This window comes from Mesocricetus auratus, unplaced genomic scaffold (genome assembly GCF_017639785.1).
Source record: "Mesocricetus auratus isolate SY011 unplaced genomic scaffold, BCM_Maur_2.0 Super-Scaffold_100037, whole genome shotgun sequence".
NCBI classification, from domain to species: Eukaryota; Metazoa; Chordata; class Mammalia; order Rodentia; family Cricetidae; genus Mesocricetus; species Mesocricetus auratus.
In genome coordinates, this window is record NW_024429215.1 from 4,953,371 (window position 1) to 4,966,146 (window position 12,776).

Sequence of the window (12,776 nt, forward strand, 5' to 3'; positions counted from 1 at the left end):
ACCACAAGATCCAAATTCCACTATTAGCTATATACCCAAAAGTTGCACATTCATACAATAAGGACATCTGTTCAACTATATTCAAAGCAGCATTTTTCTATCATATTGCTTCTCTTGGACAACCAAAAGTTGTACATTCATAGCAGCATTTGTAGAATAGCCAGAACCTGGAAGCAAGCCTAGATGCTCCTCAACTGAAGTGTGCATGCAGAAAATGTGGGGAAATTTGCACAATGGAGTACTATTCAGCAGAGAAAAAAAAATGGAAACTTGAAATTTTCATGCAAATGGATGGCACCAGAAGAAACCATCCTGAGTGAGGTAACCCAGTCACCAAAAGACAAACATGGTATGTGCTCATTCATATTTGGATTTTAGACAAGGAACATTGGATGCCAGTCCACAATCCCACTGCAAGAGAGTCTGCAAAACAGGGAGTTCTCTAAGAGAAATAGGCATAGTATCCCAAGGAATTGTAATGGGATGGGATCTCCCAAGGGGATTGAGAGCATTAGGGGGGCAGATGAGAGAGGGAGCTGGTAGAAAGAGGGAGGGAGATGAGGTGAGGGTAGGATGTGGGGGAACAGGAATGTTGAGTCAGGGGCAGAATGGAGGATGAGAGATACAGTAATAGAAGGAGTCATTATAGGTTTGAAGAGTGATTTGGCACTAGTTACAATTTCAGAGATCTATAAGGTTTATATCAACTGACAAGCTAAGCAAGAGTGGAGAGGCTACCTTAAATGCCCTCCCCGATAATGAGATTGATGACTACCTTATATGCCATCCCAGACCCTTCATCCAGTGGCTGATGGAAGCAGAGGCAGATACCCAGGGTAAACGCTGCACTCAACTCCTGTAACCCAGTTGCAGAGAGGGGGAGTAATACAAAAGGATTCAAGACTCGGCTAGTGAAACCCCCTGAGGCATGCGACCTGAACAAGGGGGAGCTCATGAACCCCAGAAAGGTGACTGAGAGACCAGCATGGTACTGATCGAGACCCCTTGAGAGTTCATATCAGTGAGGAGGTCTAGGAAATCTATGGGACTTTGGAGAGTAGATCTTTCTTTATCCTTGGTGTATAAATGAAGTTTGGGAACCCTTTCCACATGGAGAAATGCTTGCTCATCCTGAACACATGGGGGAAGAATTAGGCCCTGCCTGTTTTGGTATGTAGACTTTGAAGATCCCCCATGGAATTCCTCACCTACACTGGGTTTAACAGACATCTATAGAACATTCCACCCAAACACAAGGAAAAATACCTTCTTCTCAGTGCCACACGGAACCTTCTTTAAAATTGACCACGTACATGGCAACATGGCAATCCTCAACAGGTCAATAAATTGGAATAGGCCTCTCTATGCTATTGGACCACCATGCGTTAAAGTTAGAGTTCAACAACAACACAAATTACAGAAACCATACAAACTCATGGAAATTGAACAATGCCAAATTGCACCATTCGTGGGTCAAGGAATAAAGAAAGAAAGAAATTAAGGACTTCCTAAAATTCTATGTAAATGAAGATACAAAATACCCAAACTTATGGGACCCTTTGAAGGCAGTACTAATAGGAAAGTCCATTACACTAATTGCTCATATAAAAAAACCAGAAAATAGTCACACTAGAGAATTAACAGCACAGCTGAAAGCTCTAGAACAAAAGAAGCAAGCTCACCCAAGATTTGTAGATGCCAGGAAATAATCAAATTGATGGCTGAAATCAATAAAGCCAAAACAAAGAACACAATACACAGAATCAATGTAACAAAGAGTTGGTTCTTCGAGAAAGTCAACAAGATACACAAACCTCTGTCCAACCTAACTAAAAGGCAGATAGAAAACATGCAAATCAACAAAATCGGGTACAAAAAGGGGGACATAACAATGGACACTGAGGAAATCCAGAATATCTTGAGGTCATAATTTGAAAGCCTGTATTCCACAAAATTCAAAAATTTAAAGGAAATTGACAATTTTCTGGACAGACATAACTTCCCAAAATTCTATCAAGAGCAGATAAGCAGTCTAAACCAACCTATAACCCCTAATGAAATAGAAGAAGTCATTAAAAGTCGCCCAACCAAAAAATCCCAGGTCCAGATGGCTTCAGTGCAGAATTCTAGCAGAAATTTAAAGAAGAGGTAATTACAATTCTCCTCAAAGTGTTCCACAAATAGAAGCAGAAGTTTACAAAGGTTCAATTACCTCCATACCCAAGTTACTAAAAGACACAACTAAGAATGCAAACTACAGAGCAATCTCCCTCATGAACATTGATCCAAAAAGTCTCAATAAAATATTAGCAAATGGAATCCAAGAACACATCAGAAAAAATCATACACCATGATAAAGTAGGCTTCATCTGAGGGATGCAGGGCAGATGGTACTAGAAGAAACCATCCTAAGAGAGGTAACCCAGTCAAAAAAGACAAACATGGTATGTACTCACTCATATATGTATTTTAGAAATGGATCAAGGGAGTGTCAGCCTACAATCCCTGGGCCAGTGAGTCTGGGAAATAGGGAGGTACCCAAGAGATATGCATTATACCCCAGAGAAGTGGCAAAAGGCAAGATCTTCTAGGCAGATTTGGAACATGGTTGGAGAAGGGAGAGAACCAGGAAAAAGATAGGGGGATAAGAGGTGGGTAGACGAAGACATTGGGTGCAGGATGGTTGAGTCGGGGAAAGAATAGAGGAGACCAGAATGAGAGCTACCATAATAGATAGAGTCATTATAGCTTTGAGGAGAGAGCTGACGCTAGGGAGATTTCCAGAAATGTACAAGGATAACACCAACTAGAAAACTAAGTAATAGTGGAGAGGCTACATTAATAGCCCCTACCTGATGATAAGGTTGATGACTAGCTTATGTGACATCCTAGAACCTTCATCCTGTGACTGATGGAAACAGAGACAGATACACACAACTAAACACTGAACTGACCCCTTGTATCCCAGTGACAGTGATGGAGGAGTGATACACAAGGCGGTCAAGACTGTGCATGTGAAATACAGAAAGACTGGATAAGGGGGAGCTCTTGAACCCCAGACTGATGAATAAGAGGTCAACAGGGGACTGATCCAGACTCCATGAATGTAGTGTCAGTGAGGAGGCCTCAGAAATCTCTGGGGCCTTGGGTAGTAGATTAGTGTTCACCATGGCATACAAATGAACTTTGGGAGTCCATTCCACATGCAGGGTTGCTCTCTCTGCCTGGACACATGGGAAAGGGCCTAGGTCCTTCCCTGGATGAAATGACAGACTCTGGAGTTCCCCGCAAGGAGAGCCTTACCCTCCCTGGGGTATGATTTGTGGATGGTGCTGGGGTTGGGAGGGTGTGGTTCGGGCTGTTTGAGGAATAAGGGGGGAACCTGGATTGACATTTGAAACATGCATGTTTCTAATTTAAATAAAAAAACATACTTCATTAAAAAAGACAATCTATTAATGTAATTCACCATAAACAAACTCCAAGAAAAAACCACATGATAATCTCACTAGATGTGGAAAAGGCCTCAGAAAAAAATCCAACACCACTTAATGATAAAGTTCCTGGAGAGATCAGGGATAACAGGAACTTACCTGAACATATTAAAAGCAATATACAGTAAACCAACAGCTAACGTCAAATTAACCATAGAGAAATTCAACGCAATTTCCCTAAAATCATCAATAAGACAAGGCTGTCCTCTCTTTCCGTATCTTGTCAATATTGTACCTGAAGTTCTAGCTAGAATAATAAGACAAGAAAAGGAGATCAAAGGGATACAAATTGGGAAGGATGAAATCAAACTTTGACTATTTGCAGATGATATGATATTTTACAAAGTGACCTGAAAAACTCTACAAGGGAATTCCTAAAGCTGTAAAACATCTTCAGCAAAGTGGCAGGATTTAAGGTTAACATAAAACAAATCAGCAACCTTGTTATGTACAGACAATAAACGGCCTGAGAAAGAAATAAGAGAAACATCACCCCTTACAATAGCCACAAACAACATAAAGTATTTGGGGATAATGCTAACCAAACAATGGAAAGACCTGTTCAGAAAGAACTTTGAATCTTTAAAGAAAGAAATTAAAGAAGATACCAGAAAATGGATAGATCCCTCAGGCTCTTGGATAGGTAGGACCAATTCAGAAAAAGTGGCAATCTTCCCAAAAGCTACAAATTCAACGCAATCCCCATGAAAATATGGGCACAATTCTTCACAGACCTTGATAGGACAATACTCTGCCCTATATGGAAACACAGAAGACCCAGAATAGCCTAAACAACCCTGTACAATAAAGGAAGTTCCGGGGACATCACCATCCCTGACTTCAAGCACTATTATAGAGTTACAGTCCTCAAAACAACAAATGGTGCAGGCATAACAGGAGGCTGGCTACATGTGCTGGAAGATGGAAATTGGGTAGTTGTACTGAAAACACACTGTACACGTGTGAAGCTCTCAAAGTAAGAACTTAAACTACTACAATAGTTTTTTAAAAAGTGTAAGCAGATGGTCCCCATTAACTCAAACAAGTCTATCAGATAAGTTACAGCATGATCCAAGAATGAAAGTCCTTCAGTCAGCTCCCCTGGCCAACCATCTGCCTGGCTAGGAAGAGGTAGAAGGTATTGAGGATCATCATGAATAAAATGATGACATCCACAGGTAAAATTATCCCAGAACTGTGTTCCAAATGCGCTTCTGCCAACATGTTTCAATTTGCCCAGAAACTTTTAATTTCTTTATAGAAAAGGTATATGAACCAAGTAACACCAGAGATTCAGTTCCTTTGTTATGTATTTCTTATTGAAAATTAAATTAAAATGTCCCCACAAAAAGTTCAATGGAGGAGACACTAAACTCTCTAATTTAATCAGTGAACATTTTTGCATATGATGAAATATCTTCTACCTCATAAATAGATATTGATGTCATGATGATAAATATATTCAATCGTGGTTTGACATTTTAGGTGCTTGTATAAATATTAAAGAGTAATGGCAATTCCAAACTTAAATAATTGGTGCAAATATGTGAGATTAAACAGAATGTATGTGCCATTATGAAAACTATCGTTTGACACTTAATAAATTATAGTATTTTAAGAAAGGTGACAATGGTGTTAGAATGCACGAAGTTTTTCAGTAGAAAAATAGGTAAAGAGCATTATTGTCTGTAGGCTGCTAGGTGTTTGTAGTCTCACCTAATTTCAATTCTCTAGAAAAAGAGGCTTAATAAATATTTATTCTTCTGAATGACACTAATGAAGGCAACTCGGTGTACAACTGGATAGTCACCTAATTTTTTATTTCCTTAGGAAACCAAATCATTGAGATTATGAATTATTATAGAAGGAAAATGCGGTAGTATAATTAATATGCCTTATCCTTTAATATATTAGATTGGTAGTTAACCAAAAATGAACATGAATAAAAGATAATGAGACTTTGCATAATTAAAATTCCAGGCTATTTTACACCTTCAGATGGAAATATCATAAATTTCTTACATAAACTTTACATTCTAAAATATTGATATGTAACCACATATTTATATCCTTCAATTTGAAAAATAGAGAAAAAGTGTGTATTCACAGTAAATTAGAAAAAAATTTAAAATTTGACTTTACATATTCATCTAATAAAGAAATTCTTTCAAGTATTTAAAATACAAATGCACACATAACTGATACAATGCAACTTGTACATCCTAAATCAGTCAACCTCTATAGTTATGGCAAGTAACGTAAATCACTTATGTAGGTAAAATGAGAAAATGAGGGAAAAAACTGTTGAAAGAACAATCCACTTTTCTAATTACACACATAGTTTCTCACAAGTAAATAAAAAATTTACCAAAAGTATGAAAGCCTTTGTGAGCCTTGAAGAGTATATAATTCCATTGTGCCGCTCTCTACAAACCGGGTCTCTTGATTTGTTTTCTAAATCAAACATGATTACGTTTATAGATTTTTTTTTCTTTTTTGAGACAGGGTTTCTCTGTGGCTCTGGAGGCTGTCCTGGAACGAGCTCTTTGTAGACCAGGCTGTTCCCAAACTCACAGAGATCTGCCTGCTTCTGCCTCCTGAGTGCTAGGATTAAAGGCACACACCACCATTGACTGACACCACATTTATAGATTTCGTAATTGTGAACTCAATTTAGTTTCAGTTCCAGCTTTATAAGACATTAAATCACACTGACATCGCATTCCCTTCTGTTACACTTTAGACAAGCCAGCCACAGAGAGCTCATGTTACTACCAGTGTGATTTGGCAGGTGTGGGATTGCTGCTGTATAACCTGGAAAGGGACTTTGGCTTTTATACAGTGGTGTGAGACCTGCTGCGATGGGAGAGACAAGAAGAAGAGCAGGAATGGAGAGGAACAGGGACATTTGCTGTAAAGCATCAGAGTCTGCTTCCAGCATGCATGCAAGTTCAAATACCTGGTAGAACATAGAGTTTTGCCACCTTACTTAAAGTAAGCAATAATGCCTCCAGCCTGTAGACTCTTCAAAAGAATATTGTATTTAGATGCAAATATTAAAATTTCCGTAGCTGCCTTCATAATGTCTATTTCAGACTAAAACTATTACAATACTCTCATGTCTAATGCCATTTCACACATGAACATTTTCCTCTTTGACTGCTGAGTTGATGACTTAATACACAACCACATTTCAGCAGACACAGTAATGCCCTACAGACAATAATCCGTCAATCCTGTGCTTATTTTAGGTGTTTTTTCACCCATTGCGGCCAAACTAATTACTGAATATGTAATTCCATGTTTTCCTTGTTCTGTTCCAACTTGAATACGAGCTTCACTTCTCATTATTAGACATGTGTTGTGTGGTTACCTGCAGCTATGGGCATGTCGGCCTGGGATAAAATACACCACACTTTTTAATAACCATAACATACATTCGTGTCTCTCTTTAGCAGGGCCTAAGATACTCAATTAGATTTGTCTGACACTATGCATTAATGTTGCATCTTTGATAATGACTAGATGCATTATTCAGAGGTCCCATCACAATTAATGGGGACACAGAAAGTTATGCATGACAATTAAGAAATATACATGGTATTTTCATGGGCTAAATGGGTAAACATGTAAGTTATCAGATTATACAAATATTAGAATTCATATAAGTGAATCTGAAACAGATGAAGCCATTTCTAAATTAGAGAGTAGGTCCCAATGCCTAATTCTAACATTCCTGCTCACAAATATTCAGCAGCAAAACACATATTATTTACCACTCACACACAAGGGAACTGCTGGTCACTAACTTTGCTGGCATCAGCTCTTCTAACAGAAGCAAAGCTAGACTTCTAGAGTACACTAATCTCTATCAACCCTCCATTATGAAATCCATTTCCATCATTGCTAATATTGAAAACATTAAATCCTGAGGATTTACAGGCATTGCAATGAATAAGGGTAAATTCCGAGTGCCTATGGTGGAAAGGAAAATGAATAAAACCCAAATTCCCATTCTGCCCTTGAAATAACCAGATGAGTCACTAAGAGGACAGAACCACAGAGAAGCTCTAGGAATGCCAGGGAGAAAACGACTTAACGGGATAAGGAGAGGAGAATGATGTTTGAATCCATAATTTCCCAGGGCACATGAACACTAAATTTACACAATGAATAAATAGAGAAAAAGACATACTCAACCACAAAATGGTTGTTAAATGTAGTCATCCTCCAGTCAATTGATTTGTTGTGTGGATAGATAACATAAGCAGGAAAAAAACCAGAAATCACTACATTTCCTTTCCCATTTAAGCGATAATTCATTCCGATTAAGCACTCAATGCTGTTGTAGATGCACACAAACGTAGGAATCTGCAGAAAACAAGAGATAAAAATCCAAGAGAATAGCATATTAGCAAAGTATCTGGCTCTCCGTGAGCATAATAACATGAACTCCAAATGTCCAGCATAGATAAGCACAGCTCATATGTGTTTCCATGCTGATTGCTACTTTTATTGGTGACTGTAGTTATCACTTAAATCAATCCAAGTATTTTCTGACAATAATTTTCACTCCCCTGTGGAATTCTCTTACACTTTCTCCCTGTAGGCTTTGAGTCTGAGGGGCTGCACTAATAATAACAAACAAGATGGATGAAAAATATTTTTTAGGATCTTCTCCATACTCAGGTAGTATGACTTCATCCAATACCAGAGAGAACCTGTCTCCCAGCACAAAATTCTCTTAATGGAAAGGACCACAGATGTGAACAAAGAAACTACTTTTGTGAACGTCATTTAAGATGATACAAACGTGTTAAACCAGAGAGTGCCGTAATTGCTAACAGGGAAAGGGTCAGAAAGGGCCAATTACAGGCTTGAGGAAGTCACAATACCATGCATGATGCTATATAGAACCAGATACTATCAACATTTTTGTTTTCCAGGGATTCCAGGGATCACAGAATATTCTTTCTTCCACAAATGTATTTTGATTGGATATATTGTGCTGATTGCCAAATCTAAATAGTTTGTGTTTCTTTCTGATGTAAATCATTGTTCTGAATTGATTTCTAATGATCAACTTTGTCTATGAAGAAATCAACTTTCGTGTTTGATCTGAAAATTGACCTTCTGAAATATTCTTTTATTCACTGTGAATTACTGAATCAACATGTATTTATGCTTTCATTCCCATCCCAGAAAGAAAAATAACACTGCACAAATCTATCAGGAGAAAAGCTCTCTTTGTAAAAGCTGAGGAATGAATTAAATGAGTTACTCCACTATGTATGGCACTGTAACCATGATGTATGTTAACATAAAGAAAATTTTGCCTGTACTTGAATGTAAATAATTGTGAACAATTACTTATTTTTGGTAGTGATGAATCTATATCATTGGACTTGAGTACAGCTAGGTGACATGCATTGTGCTTCCTGACATCTACTTTAACAGTCTGTCTAAAGGAACCACTCCCTCCTCTACACTCCCCCATTTACCTCAGGACTACAAATACTGCACTTAACATATGCTGTTCATTGTTTTCTTGATTTTTGCTATTTCCTGGGGTAGGATGTCCAGCTGTTTTTACTAAGAAAATGTATGTATTACCTTTATAGCCTGGAGAATGTGTGTGTGTGTGTGTGTGTGTGTGTCTTTATTTTCCAAGTGTTAAGAGGTCTCTCTCTTGTAGGAGGGAGCAGTCTTATATACAGCACAGTGGAAAAACCCCAGGTGGAAGAGAGCATGCTTTCCTTGTTCTAGATGTTGAGGTCAGTGGGCCAATGTGGGGGCATAAGCCAGGACTAGAAAACAGGATGCACCTGTGGCTATCAGCTGACAAACAACTCAGAGACCTTGTGGGGACTAGGCTCCAACATCTTCCCCTTTTTAATTTTTTGAAATTTTGTTTGAACTGTTTGTTATTTTATACATTCTTCCATCCAGATTTCTTTGGCTCTCAGGCCATGTTGTAGGCTTTGCTATTTTTCCAGTGCTCTGAGGACTCAATCATCAACCTTTCCTGTTAAGACCTGGATGGATGGTCCTTTTGGCTATACCCAAAGCAATTTAGGTACCTTTTTTAACTATCTCCAAAATAACCTAAGTATCCTTTTAATCATATTCAAGGCAATTAAAGCAGTTCACATTCACGCATTCAGAATCACATTTCATACGTACTGGTATGGCCACATCATACATTCAGAACATACATACTGAAAGACCCGAAGTAATCAGGCCGAATACCCCGTGATGTCCCATGTTCAATAACCAGACAGTCGGATTCAAACCGCAAGAGGTTTATTGATTACACAGGCCTGCGGGCACCTCAGTAGCCTTAGTAAACTGAGTGTGCCGGACTTCAAAACAGTTTTTCTTTTATACACATTAATTTGGCAAGCAATAGAGATATTTTGCAAAGCATTGCAAAAAGCACGGGCATCTTGAACTAAGATTAACTTTTGTTTTGGAGAACCCTGGCAGTTTCATGCATAAGCACTTTGGACTAGACGTTTTTCAGTCTGGCCTTTTTCCCAGGTTTGGGGACCTTGGGGAATTTTCCACTATGGTGGTAGCCTTCTAAGTCTCAAGGGGGTGTATTGAGGCCTAGGTGTGTATTGGGGTCTTTCAATACATCTTTTAGTCATCCTTTATCCTTAGGTCATGATTAGTTTGTTGAAATGAAACTTCCTTAATTGAAATCCCTATGACAGAACAACTCCAGCCAATCCTTGAACTTAAACAAATGTTGAAAAAGTCCTGTATGCCCCTGATCATCCCTTCATTTGAGAACTCAGGGGCTACAGCCGTACCCACTCCTTGTAAAAATCTTTTAGAGATGACTCACAAAATTGACCTTAAATTTGCATAAAAAACAACCCTGTATAAATGCAAACAAACATTTATAAACAATATTTGGGAATGTGGGTGTCTTTCCTTTCAAACTACATTATGTTGTTAAAGGGCGCTGAAATACCAGGGGGATCAATACACCCACCCCCTTTTTTTGAGAAGGTCACGTTAGTGCAAAATTCTCCAAGGTCCTTTCCCCTAGGCAGGGAACCAGGTCTGATTAGAAAGAACATCTGGTCCAGAGTGCTAATGAAGGAAACTTGTCCTTTGCTTTATGGTTGAGTCCCACACCAGAAAAATGGAACCACACGAGGGGGCACTCATGTGTGTTGCAGCGGATCATCTCTCTACAGGAGACCTGATTGCACTGATAGTACATGGGTTCCTTGTGGACAATAGGGAGGACTGTGGAAGAAGTTCCCTCTCTGCTTTGGCCTTGGACCATTTCTTCTTCTTTGAGGTTTTTGCTGTCTTCTGCTTGGGCCTTCCTCAGGTGATGATATCGTGGTTGTGATTATTAGAAGCATTCTCTTGATTCTCATTGTTTCACTGCCTCCTGGAGCACTTGCTATTCTGCTTGTCTGCCTGAGTGTTTGCCTCACTCTTGGATTTGTTCTGAACAACCTTGCTGCTTCCGCTGGTGCTGTCACTGATGTCCTGGTGTGCTTCACAGAGCTCCCCATGGCTGTCCATCTGCCTGGTGCCGTTCTCCACCAGCTCCCCCATCTGATTTACAGTCTGGATCTTCTCAACGCCCAGCTCCGGGCTGCAGATCAGGGCCCTCAGGATGCAGAGCAGCACGTGCCTTTTCTGGGTGCCATCTGTCTCATGCTTGAACTTCTTATAGTAGTCATCCAATTCTCTCAGGATCTCTTGGTATTTGGCATCGATTCCTGTATCAGCGAGACATTGCTTCTCTGCAGGTCGAAGGCAATGACTCCATGGAGTCCAGGTAATCCTCCACGTAGCTCCCCAGGTGGATCTGCTAACCGTTGGCAGAACTCAACATGGTTCACTCCAGAGGGCCCTGGAAATTAGGTTGCTTTCTGCTTCCTCCAGCCACACAGCGCCCCTCAAACAGCACTGCGAAATGCAAAGCTCTTGCCCTCCAGTGCTGCCCCCCTCCCCCTGCCAATTAGACCAGGCCAGCCTCCTTCTCAGAGGCCTCAAATAGGTAGTTTTATGCTCCCATGTAATCCCTTGAATAGGACTAATAGTCCTCCCCCACTTTAGCTCTCTCTCTTTCTCTCTCTCTCTCTCTCTCTCTGTCTCTCTCTCTTTCTCATTCATGATTAATCAATTGGCTTACAATTGGATTTTGACCAACATATGATGTGTGAAAAATCAATAGAAAGACTAATATGCCAGAATAAGAAGCCAACTAGGTCCTTTGATACTGCACACAGTAGAATTTTGTTACTGATTGTTAATCATTTAAAACTGGTATCGCAGTTACCAAATATCACATTCCTCAATATTTATTCTTATGTATGAGTGCTTTGCCTGCATGTATATGTGTGCACTACATACAATCCTTATGACTATTCACTTCAAACCTTGTATAACTTGACATGCATGCACTTGTGAGCCATGATATTACTGCTGGAAATCAAACCGAGGTGCTTTACAAGCCTGCTCTTCAATGCTAAGACATCTCTCTGTTGCTAACCTAACAGTTTAAAAGGCTGAGAACCCCAAAAAAACTTAATTAATTTTCATGACACACTGCACATTGCATGGCTTCCTCGTGTTATGAATTCATATTAGTATAAAATATTTGTGGGTAACACCAGCCTAATAGAAAGAAGGTCAAGGTCACAGTCCCTTACTAGAGGTCACTTTAATGAGCCCACCACTTCAGCATTCAAGAAAAGAAGTAAGTCTGCAATTGTTAACCCTTGATATTCAATTGATATCTAATCAAGGACACTTAAGAGCAGTATCAGTTCTGGAGGATTTGGATCGAGATCCCAGAAAACAAATGGTAACTAATAATATTCAAAATGCCAATTCCTAGTATTCAAAGTAGTATTTTGGTCGCTGTGGTTTCTGCAAGTATATTAGAAAATGCAGGAAATGAAAATATATTTTATAAAAGAAATCTAACCCTTATATTCTGGAATTGGGTATATTTATGCTAAAAAATATTTTGGGTACTCCTACTATAGTACAGCTTGTACTAAGCCCAATGCTTTCCTTCAATAGAAATTTAACAGATACACAGATTTTTGATGGTCAGTATTATGAAAAATTCATACATACTACAAGACATCCATTTAACAAGCTGCTCTTCCCTTTTCAGTTCCCTATCTGTTTCTCTAATTCTATAATAATAATCAAAGATTCTTAGTCAAATCATGAACAAAACACAGACTCTTCTCATGGCACTTCCTTAATCTGTAGATTATTCCTAATTTTGATATCTTC

At 39.1% G+C, this 12,776-nt stretch overlaps 1 pseudogene; it reads right to left on the reverse strand.

Moving 5' to 3' along the window:
- Positions 1–7,822: 7,822 nt before the first annotated feature.
- On the reverse strand, positions 7,823–11,358 carry LOC121135307 (annotated as a pseudogene).
- Between the last annotated feature and the right edge of the window lie 1,418 nt (positions 11,359–12,776).